The sequence below is a fragment of the Lissotriton helveticus genome, chromosome 2_1 (assembly GCF_964261635.1).
Source record: "Lissotriton helveticus chromosome 2_1, aLisHel1.1, whole genome shotgun sequence".
NCBI classification, from domain to species: Eukaryota; Metazoa; Chordata; class Amphibia; order Caudata; family Salamandridae; genus Lissotriton; species Lissotriton helveticus.
This window is the reverse complement of record NC_136059.1, coordinates 913489816-913510680: the sequence shown is the minus strand read 5'-3', so window position 1 is coordinate 913510680 and position 20865 is coordinate 913489816. Positions and strand designations below refer to the sequence as shown.

The following is a 20865-nucleotide window of genomic DNA, read 5'->3' as shown; positions in this document are numbered from 1 at the left end:
GGCTGATCTGTTATTTTTTTAAAGTTATGGCTAAGGCAGTAGGCCTGAAGTATTTACTGTGAAACACATATTTTAAATCCAAATTGTGTTGATGGGTAAGGTGGTATTACACGGTGCTAGGCCTGTAGACAAGTATTTTCAAACACAGAGCCCAGATCAAATAGATTAGGAAGGGGCTTTGCCTAGTGTAATGTCTTGACCAGTACAGTAGAAAGGGGTTTCTCGTTGTGAAGTCCGTGACAAACGCAGTAGACATGGGTCTAGGTCTGGTCACAGTAAATATTTGGTGCTAAGAGGCTTACTTTATGTTCATGGCAGTGTATACTTTGGGCCTGTCTAAAGCGTTTGAGTCTTTCAGGCAGTAATTGCACGTTTAGGTACATTTTACAGTAGGCTTACTTTATTCATATTCGACTGTGGTCATAAAGGCAATGGGCCTCATTTTACATTGTGAAGACTTTGCACAGCCTGCAGACTTAATCTTGTAAAACAAAATGTCATTGATTATTGTATTTGTATAAACATTTAAGAAGTTTACATCTGGACCTCGTATCCATTGTTACTGTTGTGCTGTGCTGTGTTCTGAGTTTCTAGCCCACTGCACCTCCCTGGATCAGCCTTGGGCTGCTCTGGCTTCTTACCTTTAGAGACCAGTGTTAAAAGGGGCACTCCATCGCCAGTTTGAGGGTACAGAGGACCCATAACACCTTTGGTGAAATATCTCTGCTGACTCAGTTGGGGCTAGTAATTCTGACTGCACTGCGATCTCCTGAATCAGATTCCAAAATACGATAGGATGAAGGAAATGGATTGCAAACTCTGACGAAATAGGAGGGGTTTTACAGTATGAACTCTGACACAAGCAATAGCAAGAACTTATGTATTTTGAATCCTCTGTCCGATACAGTAGGAAAAGAGTTTATATTGCGATCGGCATGAGAAACACCAAAGTAAGTGGCTTTAAGTGTAAGAAGAGCAGGAGAAAGCCTATTTTATGAAACACATCCGCTTTGATTATAGCTAGAAATCCCTCGGCATAATGGTAAAGCTCGGGAGTGGTCCAGAGCCTCCTCCAGTATAGAATCTGACGGAGCCTCGCTAGATCTACTACAGCCTTCCTACCCAGATCGTACCTAAGTGGTAGCAAAGGAGTACTTTTGAGGAGACCAGTGATTGCCCTGAGAAACTTATTTTCTGATGTTTGTAATGACTCAAGCTTCTCAAAGCCCCACAACTCGGCACCATATAGTGCAGAGCCAAGGGCCTTGGCCTCGTAGACCTGCAATGCTGGCTTAATCGGTTTGGTCCTAGATTTTCTATGCTCCAAACCAAGAGCACCAGCCAATTGTCTATGCCTTAAACTTGCAATATCGATGTGCTGGGACCATCTAAGATCGTCTGTTATATGAATACCCAGATGCATAAAAGCTTTGACTCTCTAGAGGGCGATCATTCATACTCTGCTTAGGTCTAAAACTCCGATGGGGGTTAAAAGCCATTAGCTTAGTTTTAGCTACATTGACTTCTAAGCCATGCTCCCCACAGAAATTATCAAAGATTTTATAATGCTCGCTGTAGACCGCTCGGAGTCTTAAATAAAATCAGGGTTTCATCTGCGAACATTAAAATCGGTATCTTAATACCCGCCAAAGAGGGAGCGTCCACGTTAGCAGATAACATGCGAGCCACTACTCCGTTAATGAACAAGGAGAAGAGTGTGGGGGCCATTGAACATCCTTGCCGGACTCCCCGCTCCACCGGGAAGTCTACGGTGAGACCACTCCTCACCCCCCCCCCCCCTACTGGATCTTGGCGAAATTTGCTTCATGCAGCCGCATTATCATTGTCAGTAATTCTTCTGGTAGACCCAGGTTCCTCAGTACCGACCACAGCTTAGTCCTTGGTACCTGGTCGAAGGCAGCCCGCAAATCGACAAAAGCCGCGTACAGGCTGCCCTCGCCCAGCAGCACAGTTCGCCACTGCAGTAAGGTAAATCGGAATACCTGGTCCATCGTACTGGTGGACTTCCGAAACCCAGCTTGAAATGGAGACAGTGCGTTGTTCTCCTCCACCCAGATCAAAAGCTTATTGACAACCATCCTCCCCAACACCTTTTGGATGGTGTCAATTAAGCTTATAGGTCTATAGTTCCCGGGTTTGGATCGATCTCCCTTCTTGAATACAGGTATTATAATTGCACCTTGCCAGGATGTCGGTACAAAGGCACCCTGTGCCACTGCATTAACGAGAAGAAAAATATATTTACCCCACAGCTTTTTATCATTAATAAAGAGATCCGCCGGGACCCCGTCTGAGCCTGGGGCTCTACCACTAGTCACTGAGTTGAGGGCCTTCATTACTTCCTTATTACTAAAGGAGTTGTCTTTAAAGAAAACCGGCCTAAACCCAACCATCTCTCTACCAGGTTGCGTTTCGGCATACTGGGGCTTAAAGTAGTTAGCCCAGTCCTCCTCGGATACATTATTGTCAGGAGGGTCAGGAACACCAGCCCTGCCCCATTTTACAATGTTCCAAAAGAGCCTGGAATCCTTTTTCCCGACTCGCGTCCTTTAGCTCATTCCAATGGAATTCATCTCACATTTTCTTGGCTGCGAGTATAATATCCTTATGGGCCTTTCTAGCAATGCGAATAGCCATCGGTTCTCTCCTCTTAATTGCGGAGCCTAAAGCCAAACGGGCGCTCCTACACTGGGTATTATACCACTTTGCTGATTTAATAGTTACCATACTGGTCTTCTTTATTGGTTTCAGAAAATGGTTCCTGATAATAGAAAACAGATGATCATGGATTTCTGTTACTGTATTTGGGCATGATATAGTTGGATTAACCTGCTCGATGGCCGTTATCGCTTTAACCACCTCAGCCTTAATGATATCTATAGACCTTTGGTTGGCCAAAACATTTGGCCATTTTAACCTACGCATATCATTTGTAGGAATTATCGAGGGGACACTGCCCCTCCCTGTAGTCTGGATCTCATCGTCCGGTGTCCACCATTTGTGCACAACACACAACGGGTTGTGATCGCTTTCAATCCTCCATTTAACTTCCATGTCGCAGACTAATCTCCAAAGTTTCAGGCTACACAAAACATAATCTATTCTACTCCTATATCGCCCATTATCAAAGGTGCATGCCCCTGCCTTGTCACTCTTGATCCTCCCGTTTAGTGCCCTTAAGCCCCTTTCGAGGCAAATAGCATTTAAACAGATAATGTCTTTCGACCATCGAGTGACCGTATTCAGTTCTAATTTGGGAACCCCCATTGCCTATCCTCTTCCTCCCCGGCAAAGTCGTCACAAATGGCCAAAGGTGCGGTTCAAATCACCGGCTATGATAATGTTATTGTCCGGCGAATGGGTTTCAAGGAGGGAGGCCAAAGCCGCTAAAACTTCTGCCCTCCCACCCTTGTTGCCCCTGGCATAGACATTATAGATGTCAATGCATCCTAGAGGTCCCAAATCCACTTTAATGTATTGGATATCTTTGCTTCCAACTTCAACCACCTTTAAAGTTAGCAACATGCTTTGCCGGACCCAAATGGTCAGGCCACCCATAGGACGGCTCTTAGGACCTTTTGTTGCTTGAACTGAATAATTCAAATACCCTAGGGCAAAAGAGGGTTCACACAGCCACGTCTCCTGAAAAATACACACGTCAAAGGTGTTAACAAAGTTTAGCCAATCCTGTGATTCCTGTTTAAGGCGCATGCCAGCTATGTTCCATGAAACTAACTTTCCCACACCATCCCTCTCACTGTAAGAGAGTCCTGGAGGGATGCCTACTGGAGGAGTGGAAAGGACAGTAGCATTGCAGATAAGTGCAACAGGATCAGTGTTTCCATTTATCATATCAACCCGACATAAAGGGTAAAGAGGAGGAGGATTAGAGTCTTCCTGCAAATGACCGCTAGCTCGATTACTACGCAGTCAGTCACAGTCGTTGAGGCCAGAGCGGACATTAAATCTGTTTGTGACCTCAACATCTGTGATATATCCTAAGTCTCCTCTATGCCAAGCTCTATTTGTTTTCGTAGGTATTGTATTCCACCCTCCTGTTCCTATTGGAAAGCGAAAGTTATTTACGGGCGTCTTATTCATCGGATTCCAGTGGCTAAATTTCCCATGAATACCTGGTCTATAAAAGAACCCCAAAGGCAGTATTTCAATGCCTTGACCATTTGTACTTTGCTCTGACTCCTTAAGGATCCTAGCTACTGGTATCGGGCTATTAAAATTTATGACTATACAATCGCCCTCTCTGTTTTTCCGAGAGCTTCCCAACCATCCAACTCGGCGGGCCATAATTATGTTGTGACCTACCATATGCCCACCTTCAAAATTTTGTGAGAACCAGTATGTGACCTTGTTCTTTAATTGACAGTAGTCCTCTCTTTCCCCTTGGCGGAGAGGAGGGACTTTATCCAAAACCACCACTAAAGGGGTACTTTGGGGTGGTAAGTCTAGGGTAGATCGATAACCTATATCTTGGACCGGCTTATTAAGATGGATAGGGCCCATAGCCGGTTTAGATGGCTGAACACCAACTTCCTGCTGTAACTGCAGACCCCCTTTGAGGCACTGGCTTACCTCGGTGCCCAGATCTCTACCCCTCGAGACAATTCCTCTATTGTCACTATTTATCGCAGGCCCTTTTGCAGTTTGGGATGCAGATTTGCATGGAGATGTTAATTGGAAATCGTTATTAACTTCCCGTCCACCTACTTGTGTAGAGTCATCTCCCACCTTCTTATTAGCGGATAAAGAGTGTAACATTTTAGAGTTGTTGATTGTAACTTGTTCCATCTTGCCTAAACTAGCAGTGATTATTTTCAATCTCTCTATTAGGGGGGATTATCAGAGATCTAATTGTGTGTTCTAACTGCCCCAACAGAGCCCCATCTCCTTGTACAGCAGCTATTGGCTTAAACATTGGGTGAAATTGTACAGATGTAACCGGCTGAGTATGGTCCGAAGTACCTAGAGATGTGGCTCCTTTTTACGCTAACTTTGGAATTTTTGCTCTTTTGCCTTTCTGTCCACCTCCCCCTGCTTTCTTTTGCCTGTAGGTAAGTTACATGAAGATGGAGAATCAGCTATATGGCAAACAGGAATAATCTGGGTGGGGTTTCTCAAGGGACAGTTAACACCTGGATAGCACTACCTATCTGTGAATACTGTGAGGTATTCCCCAAAAGAGATATTACTAAGCGAATCTAACTCTATGCTAATTTGTGGTTATCCCAAATCACTTAAGCGTTGGCTTATACGGTTCTCTGGAGTGATACAATGCTGAATTGGTCCCAAAGAGGACCGTTTGGTAAATATTTTGGTCGACCATCTTTTTTCAGCGTCGACTATTTCTTGATCCAGAGCGGCTGCAACACAAGCAATATAATTGTCTAGAGTTCTCATTAGACTTCCACTGGTCGGTTTAAGTCCAGTCTTGCCCCCTTTATCCGACTGAGCTGCCATGTTAAAGGAACAAGACTCCGGTGGTTCAGTTAACGTGTAGCCTAATAGTATGCACAATACAAATTAGCCCTTAATAGTTTGCAAAACGATTAGTACACCTAAAGGTAGTGACAGTATGATGGACAAAACAAAATCTCGGGGGGGTGGCCCAGCCCAGCCCAGCCCGGCCACGTCCGACCCCGGACGGCCACAGACGGCCACAGAAGGCCCGCCCTTTGCCCGGCGCACGCCCGCGCGATTACAATGGGGGTTAAGTCCGAGGAGGTGTGGGCGGGAAGACGACCAGCTGCGGCAGATTGAGCGCCGCACTGCACGCAGGTCCTCGCAGTCCCGCTGCAATCTGTGGTCAGTCTCTCCCTCTGCCAGCGATGTCAGTCCACCAGATTCCCCCACACGAGCGACTCCCGCGGAGCGGGGGCCGCGAGAAGCAGGCAAATCCACAAGGAAAAGGTCCGTAAAACCAGCGCTCCCGTAGAGCAGCAGCAGTTCACCCTCGGGGTTTGTATATGCAGCAGGCAGTTCATGTTTAAAAGCTCACGTTTCGTCAATATATTATTAAAGCATGATGTGGTAATGCACTGCCATTTACTGATAGCACATTTTCCATTGAAATGCCCACACAACTTCCCCACTAATATGTAGTGTTACTGAGTAAAGTATATAGTGCATAAACAATGTTTGGAAATTGGGTTTCAGCAAAAATCTTTCAAATTTGCACATCATAAAAGTAAAGTGTTCTGATTTTTGATCCTATAAAACTTTTTTTTTACAACTGAATTACAAAAATGTATCTTCATAACTAGTGAAATGTATTTGAAATGTTTGAACAATACACTTATTAAATATTTCAGTGTTGTGTTTAGAAAAAATGCTTGAAATCTTACAGCCTTTCATTTCACATGATTTCCACATCGTGATTGGCACACAGTTCACTTTACAAAATCCTCTATCTTCATTCACAGACTGAAAAGGAAATGTAGGAAGACAAACTGACTTTTGACCTCTGTCTCTGAAAGCCGAGCAAATCTCACCAGAACAGTCCCAAAAAAACCTCTTCTTGATTAAACCTGGCTCCCCATAGCGAGTAGGTGAGCGGAATTTTCAAGCCATGCGTCTGTACTTTTCCTTGATGTCGGCATTGCTCTGCCCTCTGTATGGATGATAGACGCTGCTCCGAAGTGACTGCAGGCGCCAGGATTGTTTCTCTCCCTTCAGCCGGGAGCCTTCTGCAGCATTTCTCACGCTTCAGGCGTTCTGCGGTGGTGGTAGAGCTTTGACCATCCAGGAATCACAGAGGGAACTACCCTGGATATCGGAGTATATGGTGGCTGCCATAGCGCCCATACGTTATGGCTCTGGCAGCGTTGACAGTGCGTATGTCGGAAGTGGATTCCAGAGGGTGCTGTGACCCCACTGGTTCTTTGACCGTTGTTTGTGGTGGAGATTCTGGAGAAGCAGACAGATTCTTTGGGGCGATTTTGCAGGGATGAAACCCTTTGGAAATTCTATGATGTGCTGAGTGGGCTCTCAAAGACAAGCTGGAGCTAATATGGCGATTGGAATGTGATTTTGATATCTACCTGCCTCAGTAAACAATGTGGAAGGAGACCTAAAACGCAAAGAGAGACTGAATGGTAGGATTCTGGCTGTTTTCTATTTTAATTTGATTTACTTGATTCAGTAATGCCATAAGTGTGAAGAATTGTGTGTCCTGTGCGGGAGGCAGTAGAGCAGCACTATCAAAGCTTTTTGTAAGGCAATCACCCTAATACCAAGGCAGTACCTTTTTAAAGCTGCATAATGGCCGGTATCAAATCCATGACTAGCAGCAACAGAAATCCAGTCACTCTTAAAATTGTTTTGCGTAAATCTTATAGACCCAGCAAACTAAGTGGCGGTAGTGGCAGTAGCACAGTCTCTCCTGGGGGGTCTGCTACACTCACAGATGAAGGCAGAGGCACATAGCACACGAGACATGCCTACCATGGGCGTTACAGTTGAGTGTTTCCCTAGGGGCATACTGCAGGGGCAGCAGCCTAACAGATGATATTCAGTCTTGTTCCCTGGAAATAATTAACAGAGTAAATGCAGATAGGTTAGCACAAGTGATAGGGGTGGGGTGGGTTCAACTACTACACCTGAAATAGACTCAATACCACGCGGCTTTGGAAAACAGAAATGAATTGGATGGCTGTTTTGGTGAGGAGGGTTCATTAGCTATTCAGCTATCTCCATAACCTATTTGGTGGGTCTCTGTGGGCATAGACCATATGGCTATGTACATGTTCAAGCCAATAGTCATTCTATTAAAAAAAATATATATATTTTTTAAAATAGACTTTGGCAATAGACTTCTTATTTTACGTTGAGAATCACTTGACAAAATATATAGGACATTTGCAGTCTGGTTTTTAGTAGAGCCAACCGCTGCTTGCTCAATTGTCAAATTGTACCTCAGAGAATGGGAGCAGATTGCAATTGCAGGTTTAATTCCCCTTTTTGTTATTTATTATTTTTTTTAAGACTTTATTTTCAAGGATTTCACGTGTATAAACAAAATATACTTAATGGTACACGGTCATATGTCACATTGTAATATGAATAACAAAATTGAGCATAGTCAGCACATGTTAGCAAGTAACGTCAGGGATATGCAGGTATCAGTATATTACAAATTGAAGGAAACGTTGCCCCTCTTCTTCTCTATATTTTAAGCAATTACAATACCTTTGAGGTTCATCGCCTGCGCCGGTAACATTTCGTATGTGTTCCAACAAACTTAGGGCGTAGCATTGTCTAGGGATTGATGACTAGTGTGACGCATTAGCATAACTAAGAGTCTCTCCCATCAACCCACTCCCTCCAGGACAATGCCGTTTTCCACTTGTGAATCTGAAGCTTGTCGCAGTGCAGTCACATAGTCCCTGTACGGCCCCCATATGTCTTTAGGACGTGAAGAGCTGGGCATAATGCTGCTATAGATTTCACTATTCACGTTGCAATATGCCAGGCTACGTAACCACCTCTGCAGAGTGGGGGCATGTTTACTTCCCCACGGTAAGACTATCTCCCTTTTGGCCAGCAGTAGCCCAAGGGATGCAAATCTTCTCACTTTTCGGGGAAAATTGACCGTATAGCCTAGTGGGCCACTCCCTGAGTGGGAATCCGTGTTAAACTTATCATGTTACCTAGTGTTGTGTGTATCTGCACCCAATAAGGGTGTAATTTGGAGCATGTACATGTAAGGTGAGCAAAGTCAGCATATGGAGCGGAGCATTGTGGACAGGCGTGGGGTCCGTTAGGGTCGATTCTATGGGTCATTCATTGCAGGGATGCAATACATACGGCGTAAAAATTTAAAGTGTAACGGCTTGTGTTTACTATTAAGGGACACGTCCCTCATAACCACACAGCATTTTACCCATTGTTCGTCTGTTATAGAGTGGCCCAGATCGTGTTCCCACATGTTCCGCACCTTATCATCTTTGACCTGTCGGGCTTCAGCACAGAGTTTGTATAGTTCAGAAATGAAATGTGTACCTGTCTCATTTTCGATAGTCAACGTTAGTGGGGTGAAGGAGTCTGGCTCTACTGGGTAAGTGGGCACCGCGAATCGCGGTGAATATCTTTTGGGGGTTCAGTTTACACCCTGGTTTATCCTGCACGGCCCATATAGGAGGGCTTCCAATTTGTATTTCCACCTGAAATATCACAAATGTTTGTCATTTTGATTGTAAGATGTAGTTGTGTGTGCATTAAATAACTTTTCTGTTTCTTGTTTATTTCGGGATTTGTAAGGCGCACAGCTGCCCCAATTGGGGCGCCCCAGCGCTAGGAAACTGCTGAGAAAGTAAAGGATTACTAGGTACGGTGGTCCTCTGGAGAGGCTATGTTTTAACTTTCCTGAAGGCAGGTACAGATGGAATTTGACATAGATGGAGTTGGAGACTGTTCCGGAGTTTGTTTGGCCAAATATCTTAACTCCTTCCATGCTCATGACAAGCTCAGCTCGTCATGGCATATACCTCTCATGTGCTCATGACGAGCTGAGCTCGTCATGACCACACCCGTTTTCGTTGCTGTCCAGCACAGCAGGGGAAACTCTTAAGCTGCGATGTGGCTAAACAGCATACCACAACTCTAAGGATGGTAGCCAATTGAGGATAATTGGATTTTTTAAATATAAAGCACTGTTTGTACATGGTTTTGTATTGCTGTGTTCTGAGTTTGTTGGCCATAGCACCTCCATGAGTTTGCCACGTGCCACAGGCTTCATTTGCTGGAGATTCAAGTACTAAAAGGTTTGCTTGGTTCCTTCTTTGTGGGATAGCGGTACTTAGATAGTCTCTGACATCTAAAGAGAAAGGCCACCGTTGACATAATCGCGGTTCAATAAATACAGACTGCCCAGGATATCATGAACTGGAATCCTCAATTACATATAGAAGTATTTTGTATTGTGAGCTTTTATTGACCAGCACCACTGTGAAGCTCAATAAATGGATAAACATTAAGAGGCCACCTGACACAGGTCTGTAGTTCACGTGGTGCCAGAAAAGTATCTGATTTAATTGGGCGCATATGTAATTTTATGTTTAGTATAGTTGTATGAATTAAAGTACATGAATTTTTTTAAAAGTAAAAACTATGGAAATAGATTTATTAAGAATTATTTTGCAATTTTTGGAATCCTTCACCTTTTTATTTTACCCCTTTAGCTGCTTTAATCATTCTTTAGGCTTTACTTTTTAATTATGCTGTTTATGTTCAATTTCTGGTAGAAACAGCAGAGTGGTAGTGATTCTTTCTTCAGTTCCATATTTGACCATTAACCTTTTGAGTTGCAATGCTTATAAAGAAAGATTTTGTTTCTAAGAAATCCTCCTTTCTACAGTAACTTTCCCTTGCCCACTCAGTTGAATCCAACCTGGTAGTGTGGGTCGATGGTGTCATTCCTGCCCCCACACTGTTCATCTGATCTTAAAGTGGGGAGGAACCAGGGAACTCTGGCAAGAGCTGCCATCTTGCCTGGTTGCAACCCACGGCTTCCACGATGAGAACTTGGTAGAAAAGAAGTATACCTTTAAATGACATTCCAGTGCTAAATAACTTTTTTTTCAGCATGTCTGCAGTGAAGCCGTACTTAAAATGTTCAGTAACGACAAAAAGAAGTTGAAAAAACATTAATTTGGTTTGCATTTGAATGAGCTATATTTTGATCATTTTTAGGTCTCGCCTGTCGATGCGCATGCGCATCGAGCTTGCGAGACTATGGGGGCTTATCCACTCTTTATCCAACTTGCAAGGAATCGTGGCGATTCCTTGCAGTGCACGAGAAATTGAAGGTCAATGCGCATGCGCAATGAGCTTCAAAGCGCGTGCACAAGCCCCCAGCCGCCTGCATTGCCTGCTCTCTCTGTCACAGCCTCCCCCAGCTCCGCCTCCTCACTTTTTGATTGCACGGCCGTTAGGCCGTGCCTCCCCTACTCTACTCCCCCCTCCTTCTCCACTCCCCCTCACGAGTGTCACGACGCACCTCCGGATCCGCCCCCTCCCCATTTTCTCTGCCTGCCATGTCGCGTCGCATTTCTCCTCCCCCCTCCCCCCAGCCGCCTGCCTTGCCTACTCTCCCGCCCCCTCACTTCTTGAGTGCCTCCCCTACTCTCCTCCTCCTACTCTCCTCCCCCCTCCCCTTATCTGGCCTTCCCTCCGTCTGTTCCCTCTCCCCGCTCCGCCCCCTCCCCTGCCCGCAGTCTGTTCGAGACTGACATCGGCGGATGTTGCCGAATCTACCAGGCGAGTGCAGACACTAGTATACGACACTCTGGGCATTCTTCTAAAGTGTTGTGTAAGTATGTCCCGATACTATTTAATACAGTAAGGGACATAACATGATTGAACTTTTTAGCCATACACACGACCTTTCTTTGAGCTGTTGTTTCTAATAAACTGGCACTAACGGTGGCTCTACGTTTAAAGATATCTAGATGCACTGCTGGCGCAGATACTAACACGCGCTATAGAGGGGTTTTCTTTAATTGGGTTAGTCACCCATTGTTACTGCTATGGACCCATATTAAAGTTTTCATTGTAAGCCATGTGGGGCAATATCACTGGGGGGGGCAAATGCAACTCGCTTTTTTTAGAGGATATTGATTCGAGAGCATGTCTTTAACAAACATTTCGAAGTCCCTCTTAGTTTCCTGGGGGGGCTTTCAGTCTGGACAAGGAGTTTTTAACCTCTAATATCTTGTAACTCTACTTTGTAGGCACAGGGGCCAAATAATACTTCAACTTACCCTGGATACAGGAGGGATCGGTTCTAAAGAAAGACATACACTGTGGTACCAGAACCTTACAGTTTTGTTTTAAATATCACCGATCATTGAACAACATACCTAGATAATACTGTATGTCATTTTGGTGACGTTTACCTCTGGGAACCTTTTGTAAATGAGGATACTATCTTGCTAACACTCTTACTCTGGACTATCTATACTCACAGGGCATCTGAGTTTCCCCAATTAGCCACGGTGTAGTATGATCCATTCTCTTACAAATATCCCTCTGTACCCTCAACCCCTCACCCTAACTCACCCTCAACCCCTCACCCTAACTCACCCTCACCCTCACTCACCCTCAACCCCTCACTCACCCTCACTCACCCTCAACCCCTCACCCTCAACCCCTCACTCACCCTCACCCACCCTCACCCTCACTCACCCTCACTCTCACTCACCCTCAACCCCTCACCCTCACTCACCCTCAACCACTCACTCACTCACCCTCACCCACCCTCACCCTCACTCACCCTCAACCCCTCACCCTCACACAGTGCAATAGGTCTCGGAGCATTTGAGTTAGAGCTTTTAGAAATGTTTATGGCTTTTTTTTTTTGTAATTCTTTAGCATTGGCTACAGGAAACAAAAATGCTAAAGATTTACAAAAAAAACCCATAAACAATTCTAAAAGCACTAACTCTAATGCTGCGAGACCTATTGCATTTCCAATGCTTGTTTTTAAAGACGGCAAGCTTCAAACGAACGTATTTCCTCCTGACAATGGTTCAGACTGTATTCTAGAGAGTAAACTCCGGTTGCAGGGTGGGTTTGGGTGTTTTTGTGAACTGACTCCCATGTACAGTATTTAAGAAATTAAATGAATGCGGCCCTTCGGATTAATTAACATAAAAACATTAACAATACTTATTAAATATACAGCATGGGGTTTTCTGTTATTTTAACTGAATGTGGCTGTTTTAACCGACAGTCATGGCCCCAGCTAATAGTAGTGCTGTTGGCCCACAGCAATAATTTTTAGTTGACCCCGTTATTTGGTATTGCAAAAGGAACTACCCGAGTCCTTCGGTAATTCTTGTCATCCGACGTTCTAGACATTGTTTCGGGTGAAGGACAATTTTTTTTTAAATGTGTCAATTGGACAAGTAGGCCCACCCACATGCAGCACAAACACCTTTCCTGCCAGTTTATTTAACCACCCATGTAGCACAAAAATCTTAACTGCCATTATACCATACCTTAATATGAATTAAATGTGCTAAAGCGGATTTTACCCTAACGCACAATTTAAATCAAGGCGTTAACCTTGTATACATGATTCACTAATGCAAAGCCTTTAGTAATAAGGAACTGTCTAAGGAAACACAATGAGCTGTGGGCTCCACATGCATTACTGGCAGTGGCTCCAGTGTAAATAGTGTGTATGTATGTTTGTAAACTTCGGCAATTTGAGGCCACATACAATGTTACCAGAATGCTCCCTGATTGTATGCAAATATATGAAGAAATATGGTGTGTTTTCGTATGTGCTAATAATATCTAAACACAATTACTGCTGCAGAGTAAGGTAGGAAGCTGTCATGGCAACATTTTTGCAACATCAAATTCTTAGTCACAAAATTGCACCTGCAAATGTGTTCCTGCATTGGTGCAGATCTACAATTTTAATTATTTCACCAGAATGTATAGAAATATTCTTTTGAAACCATATCCGTAGCTTAAATTGGTGAATTTAATTTTCTCTTGAAGCATGATTTCATGCAAAAATCTGCTGCTATTTCACTTTCCCTACACCCTTTTCCCTTCTGCATCCCGCAACCTGTTTTACTCCTGCTCTTTCCCCAAGTAAATTCCTAGCATTTTCCAGTGTGGGACGTAATAGAAGAGGAGTAGGTAACTTTACTGAAACGTGTGGATTTGTGCTTGAATGCAGACTTGTACGGTATTTCAGCCCTGAACCTACAGGTTCCTGCCTACTTCTAGACCCTGAAGGGACATTTTCAGAGGGGTGGCACAATCGGAGGCTTGCTGGAATGATGCAATATTGGCTCTAGGACAATGGGAGGGGGCCCATTATCAGAGCTCTGATATACTAAGAACACTGGCATCATTTGCCGCCTCTCTGAATGGCCCCAAAAGAGACTAGTATTTTTCTTTTTAGCAGAACAAGTAGACATTTTATGAAATTACTGACTTGGTGTGCAGCCATTGTTGAAGTGCCCAAGCATTATTTGTGGGTTGCTCTCTCATTCATGAGAGGGCGTTATACAAGCTAAAAGGAGATCAGTTCAGTTTAAGTGCCTAAGCTTGGTGAGTGGGTCCCCTTTACCCGTTGCTCTTGACTTGGGTGAACCATCTCTAGAGAGACACCAAATGTAGAATTTTCTGTGCCCCTCTGTAGAAGAAGAGAAGTGTATCCCTTGGAATTGCCTGTTGACAGAGCGAGCCCGAGCAAACCCCGCCCCCCACCCGCCTGGAGCTGTTTCATCTTTTCTCTTGCATATAACTTAGCAACCCCTGCTGCTGTCTGGGGAAGAAGAGAAAGGAAGCCCAACAGTATTTGTTATTCCTTCCAACCCCATTGCATGGATAGGCTGACACACAAATACCTTGAAAACTACGTCTTCTCCTTGGAGTGCCATCTATTATGGGACTGCGCGTGTGTATGTATGTGTGTGTATATATCTATATCTATATCTATATCTATCCGTTTCACTTCCTCCAATGGGACCGGGACACATAGACTGCGGTGCAATACTGGGTCAGAGGGTTCCCTGCCACATGTACTCCGTTTCACAAAGCGCCCCAAAGTTGCGCCCATGCACTCCAATCCTGCGATAATCACCACTCCATCAAACAGCTCCGTAGTAGTTCATAATATATTCAATTTATTTCCAGCATGACAAACAGCAAATTGGAAATTTCCAATTTGCTGTTTGTCATGCTGGAAATAAATTGAATATATTATGAACTACTTCGGAGCTGTTTGATGGAGTAGTGATTATCGCTGGATTGGAGTGCATGGGCGCAACTTTGGGGCGCTTTGTGAAACGGAGTGTATATATATATATATATATATATATATATATATATATATATATATATATATATATTAATTCAAAACGCTAAATGTGCAAATAAAGAATTCTATAAAATACTCAATGAATTTCGTAAACCAAATTGCCTAGAAGGAACTCATCCCGTTACTCAAGTTTTCACAGACAAACTGGCAAATCATTACACGGACAAATCAGACACATTGGAATCGTACTTAAAACCGAAACAAAGCAACAGCACTAACCCTTGTACAAAACAACAATCCAAGAATGCTTTAATCATGCCTCTCCTTTCCTTCCAACACATCTCACAATATGAATTTATGGACCTGGTCAAAGCAAGCAAGCAAGCAGGCCTGCCGGCAGCTCTTCTGAACCCTGTCCGCCACAATTTTTCAAGACAATTCTTTTAACAACCTCTGCTGCCACTCAAGTAAGAAGAATCATCAACGATTCCTTAACTACTGGAATATTTCCAGAAGAACTCAAAAAGTCATACATACGCCCTTTACTGAAGAAAACAAACTTGGACCCGCTGAACCCTGACAACTACACACCCATTACAAATGGACCGTTCCTGGGAAAACTGATAGAAAGAGTAGCGTTCGCCCAGATGTCACAATTCATTGAAGAGAATGACATACTTTCAGACTTCCAAACAGGATTCCGTCCGGGAAGAAGCACTGAATCTGCCCTCCTTGTCATCTGGGATAACCTAAAGAATACAATTGACCGCAACGGGGTTGCTGCGCTACTCCTCTTGGACCTCTCAGTTGCCTTTGACACTGTTGACCATGACACCTTGAAACAAAGACTCTATGAAGCCGGCATAGAGGGAACTGCTTTAGACTGGATCGTGTCCTACCTTCGAAACAGAATTAATGTCATCCATACCCCACCTTTCTCGTCTAAACCATACTCCACAAAAGCAGGGGTCCCTCAAGGTTCTATCATCTCACCCATGCTTTTCAACATCTACATGAAGTCATTACCAGTACTGATCAATAAATTTCACCTCACATTCTATAACTATGCAGATGACGCGCAAATACTCCGTCAACTGGAATGCCCCAAAGACATTGGAAAATCACCAATTTTCAGCTGTCTCAGAGCCGTGGATCAGTGGATGACCTGGAGCCATCTCAAATTGAATGCTTCAAAAACTGAAATACTCACGTGTGGCGATTGGAAACATTACAACCCGCTTGCCGCATGGCCTGATGAACTGGGATCACTGCCTAAAGTATTGAAGGAAGTAAGAAACCTCGGAATGACCATGGACTCCAACCTGTCGAATGCCCAAGTGGATAAACTAGCAAGATCAAGCTTTGCTACTATAAAAACACTGCGACTAATTTTCCCTCATTTAGGATTTCCACCCAAGGTCCAAGCGACCATCTCCCTTGTTCTGTCCAAACTTGATTACGCCAATAGCCTCTACCACGGATCACCTTTAACGACCATGAAAAGACTACAACGGATTCAGAACTCGGCTTCCAGACTACTCTTGCATATCAAACCGCAAGACCACATCTCCCCTGCCTTGAAAGCCCTGCATTGGTTACCGGTTGCCAGAAGATCCACGTTCAAGCTGCTTTGTATCACCTACGAAGCAATACATGGAATGGGACCGCTCTTCATCAGGAATAAAATCACCAAACACATTCAACAAAGGAACCTCCGCTCTAAAGGAGCATCTTGCCTCAAAATCCCACCATACAAGAAAAAAAAACATTGGTGGCACATCATTCTCTGTTCAAGCAGCCAAACTATGGAACTCTTTACCCCCAACATAAGGTCCACCGACAATCACCTCATCTTCAGAAAACTACTCCAGATTTGGCTCTTCCCCACATAAGCACCATACGCAAACAGAAATTCACAGCATATCCCGCTGTATACAAGCATTTTTTTCACTATAGATATGTACCTATCTTTGCGTATTACTTTGTATAAACATGTAAAATAATTATGTTGTTGAGAGAAATAATATTAATAAATAAATAAAAATCATCTTTGATCTACATGTACATACTTCCATTGTGCCTCAATGTACCTTCCATGTACTTGGATCTGTGTGTCTATTACTTTTCTCCTGAAAAAGCATATCCAATGCACTACCCCATTTCTCATCCTGTGCCTCTATCAATATCTTTAATCTACATATACTTACCTCCTTTATGTATCTATATACTTTCAATGTAATTATGCATCTATATATTTATCACTTCTAATTTAGCATTTACAATGCACTACCCTATTTCTCAGCCTATACTTCGCTCAATATATCTTCTAGCCCAACCTTCTGACTCATCTCAAACTTCTTCTACTACTCCTTCGAATGCACTACCCTATCTCTCATCCTATACATCTATCAATATATCCTCTACATCCACTCTCTTATTTATCCCAAACCCCATACCACTACTAACATTGCCAAAACAACCCTTTCTAGACTTTCTCCTACTCTACCCCTCCTTGCATCATCTGACATCTCTTTTACTATACCGATCCCCTAAAACAAACCTTTCTAAAGTCTTTCCTCTGAGCCCTCCCCCTAAACTCCTTTTTACTCATCCAAAAGCCTCCTCCTATTGCTAAGACCTAAAAATAAAATCTTTCACTCTTTTATCCCTCCACTGTCCTTGTCAATGGAAATTAACAGACTAACATGTTTACGTCTCAAATTCCATATTAAACTATACTAATATACTACCCAAATAACTGAATAACATATCCACTACTCCAATTACCTCATATTTTTTTTATTATACCAATTTTCAACAGTAATCCTTTATGGGTTCCGGAGTGGCGTGCTACTCGCCAGAAAAAAAGAGATTCAACACCCATCAGGGGTAACAAGTGCTATATGAATGCAAATCTTTCTTCCCCTTTTATCCCTCCGCTATCCTTCTCACTCCAAGTAACTGACTAATGTCCACCACTGAAATTACTTCACATTTCACCATATTAATTCACCACTAATCCTTTGTAGCCTTCCTGAATAGCGTGCGTCAATAAACGCTATATAAATACAAACCTTTGTTCTCCTCTATACTTCTGTTCTCACTCCGAATCCAAATAACTAACTAACCCATCCACCACTTAAAATGTACTTGCATGTTTCACTATACTAATTCAACACTAATCCTCTGAGTCCCGGAGTAGCGTGCTACTCGCCGAAAAAAGGGCTTCGGCGCCTCGTATGGGGTAGTAAGCGCTATATAAATGCAATTACAATACAATATATATGTGTGTGTGTATGAACATATGTATGTGTGTATATAATGTATGAATGTGTGTGTATATATATATTCATCAGCACATACTGCAAGGGCTGTTCGTAGAATAGCACACAATGACATAGCAGCAGTTCAGCAGATGATACGTTACATTACATTGATAATCCATAAGAAGGGCACCATTTTCCCCCCACACCCTTTCATGTCTATGCAGGGACGGCTCCTCGTTTATGGCGGAGGAGCATCACCGCCCCGCTGAAAGCCAGCAGAGGCAAAGGACAAAAATAAGATGATAAAAAATGTTTATCATTTTTATTTCTCGTCCTGCCGGCTGGAACCTTAAGCCTAAGGATGAGCTTGGCCACCTACACTGCAGTTGCAGCACCAGGGAGGAGGGGAGTGTGGTGGGTACTGCCAAAAGCTAATGACTGTTTGTCCGGCCTTCTGTGGCTGGCCAAACTATCATGCGCACTTGGCCTTTCTCCACCTAGCTGCAATGGACAGCTGGGTGGAGAAACCAACATAGGCTCCCAGTCTGTCTGAGCTGCGAACTGAGGGGCTCAGACCAATCCCACCACTGTTCACATGCTTGGGATTTGGGCGCCTCCGCAGTAGTTCTCAGACGTCCGGGTGGCAATGATCAGGAAGAAGGCGGCTGCCGTTGGAGCAGGTAAATGCATTATTCTTTCTTTATACTTCTTTTTTTTTTTGTGTTCTCGCCTCCCCCCCCACCACTTCACAATACAAGAGGCCACTCTTTTATTTGAGTGTATCCACGAGCAGCATAAGCAGGCTTCTCCTGTTGCTTTCCCCGGTCTACCCACTGGCCCCAACACAAGATTGTGTTGGTTGTTTCCATGTACGGGCCACATCTCTCTTGGTCACCCCGTCCCTGAAGGAACGCAGCGCTGTGCAGTCCCATGCCACAGAAGAAATCTGCAGCCAAGAGCGCACATCGCATGCAAACAGCTTGAGCGTTGGGTGAGATTCGGTGCAAGCAGTGCTGGGAGAGATAAGTGACCTGGAGGTCGTTTATTTGAAGCATGCACATATGGTAAAGAGGTTTCCAGTCACAGGGCGCAAGACAAGCTTCCCTCCAGTCATCCTCATTGAGGCCCCCTACCCAAGTTACCCATTTCTGTCTGAGCGGATCAAAGCCATCTGGGGAATGAATGAGCAATGAGTGGTAGATCAAAAGGATGGCTCCTTCCCCCAGGCACCCCAGGAAGATTTTGGCTTCAAGCAGACTATATTCAGAAAGCGGGATGTCTCGGGATATATGTCGCAGCTGAAGAAAGAGAAAAAACTGTGAATTTGCTAGAACGTATTGATACTTTAGATTTTGAAAAGTCATTACGTTTTCCCCTTTAAGTGGGAAATGCCAATTCGATCCCACTGAGCAAAACCCTCTAAAGTAGAAAGTTGACAGAGCCATGTACCCCTCCATAGAGGAGTCATCCCAGTCAAACGGCGGGCCCAATTGATCAGACGTGAGGTTGCCCTCGGAGACACTCGCGTGGAGGAAGGCCATGTTAGGGGTAACCGCGCTCCATAGAGATTGTCAAGAAGACAATCAAAACCCACAAGGTGGAGCTTCAAATGAATGGCAAGGTCATCTCAACCCCCAGCGAACCGATCATGGACTGGTACCAAGTGATCAGCCAAGGAATATATGTTTATATCAGACATTCCAAGACTGCCATCAAAGGGGGACGTACACGGCGAGTGAAAAGGCCCACTATGACGCCCACACATAGTTCGTGAATTTAGAAGTCTAGCAGAGGAACCACCTATGAGGAACTGGGCAGGGGGTAGTTTCCCAGGACATAAAGATAGCAGGACAGATGCACCATATTTAACAGCGCGATGCGCCCTTCGGGATTAAGGGGTAGTTTGGCCCAAATCCTGATCAAGAATCTGAGCGAGTACCTGGAAGTTGAGTCTACTCCAAATCGAGCAGGTGGGGCACTTGAATCCCCAGGTATTTAGAGGAATTTCGCTGGATAGGGATATCGTTCACCCAGACCTGGGCTGTTGGATCGCAGTAAGGCAGACCATTCGATGAAATGCAACTCCCAGACCTGCACGCGGTAGGATCGCCCCTAGAAATTCCCAGGAGACCGTGTGGAAGGCCAGCGTGTGATCCTAGTCCCGCATCTAAGAAAGAGCCATCTGTACTTTGCAAGGGCAGTGGCGAGTGCTCTGACCCGGAATGAACCTGCGTTGATCTGGGTGAATAAGATCGGGACGAGCACGGGCCAGGCGTCGCCAAGGCCTTGGCATAGATCCTAATGGCAGCATTGATAAGTGAGATGCGGCGGTAGGATGACCATTGATCCCAGGGAAGGACCACAATAATGGCGCAATCCAGTTTCAATGGAAAAGATGTCCTCTGTATTGCAGCAGTGTAAACATTTAGCAGATGAGGTGTTAGAATGTCTCGAAATTGCTTATAATGCTCAATGGGGTGGCCATCTGGGCCCGCCTTTTCCCCAGACTGCAATGCCGTTATAGCAGAGTCTATTTAATTTATGGTGAGAGCCGTATCTAATTCCAGGGATATGGAGTCCAGGATGGATGGCAGCTGAATATTAAGTAAAATGGAATTGTCTATCTCCTGTGAGGGCTGGGGGCTCAATGAACCGCCAAATCCACGCTGTCTCATCCTCCTGCTTCAACACGCTCGTCCTCCTTCGAAAGATCTTCAAGTGGATCCCCACAGAGTCCAGGAAAATGGTCACCCATGCACTTGTCAGCAGCAGACCCTATTA

At 44.3% G+C, this 20865-nt stretch overlaps 1 protein-coding gene across 8 annotated transcripts in view; it reads left to right on the top strand.

Annotated features, from left to right (window-relative positions):
• Positions 1–20865, top strand: part of SPIN1 (spindlin 1) — a 252334-nt gene that overhangs the window by 40930 nt on the left and 190539 nt on the right. For 2 of the 8 annotated variants that reach the window (XM_078675655.1, XM_078675660.1), the window contains exon 2: positions 6459–7130. The exons of the other annotated variants lie outside the window; for them this stretch is intronic. The gene's annotated coding sequence lies outside the window, so the exon portion shown is untranslated. The remainder of the gene's footprint in view (positions 1–6458; positions 7131–20865) is intronic. 8 annotated transcript variants of the gene reach the window in all.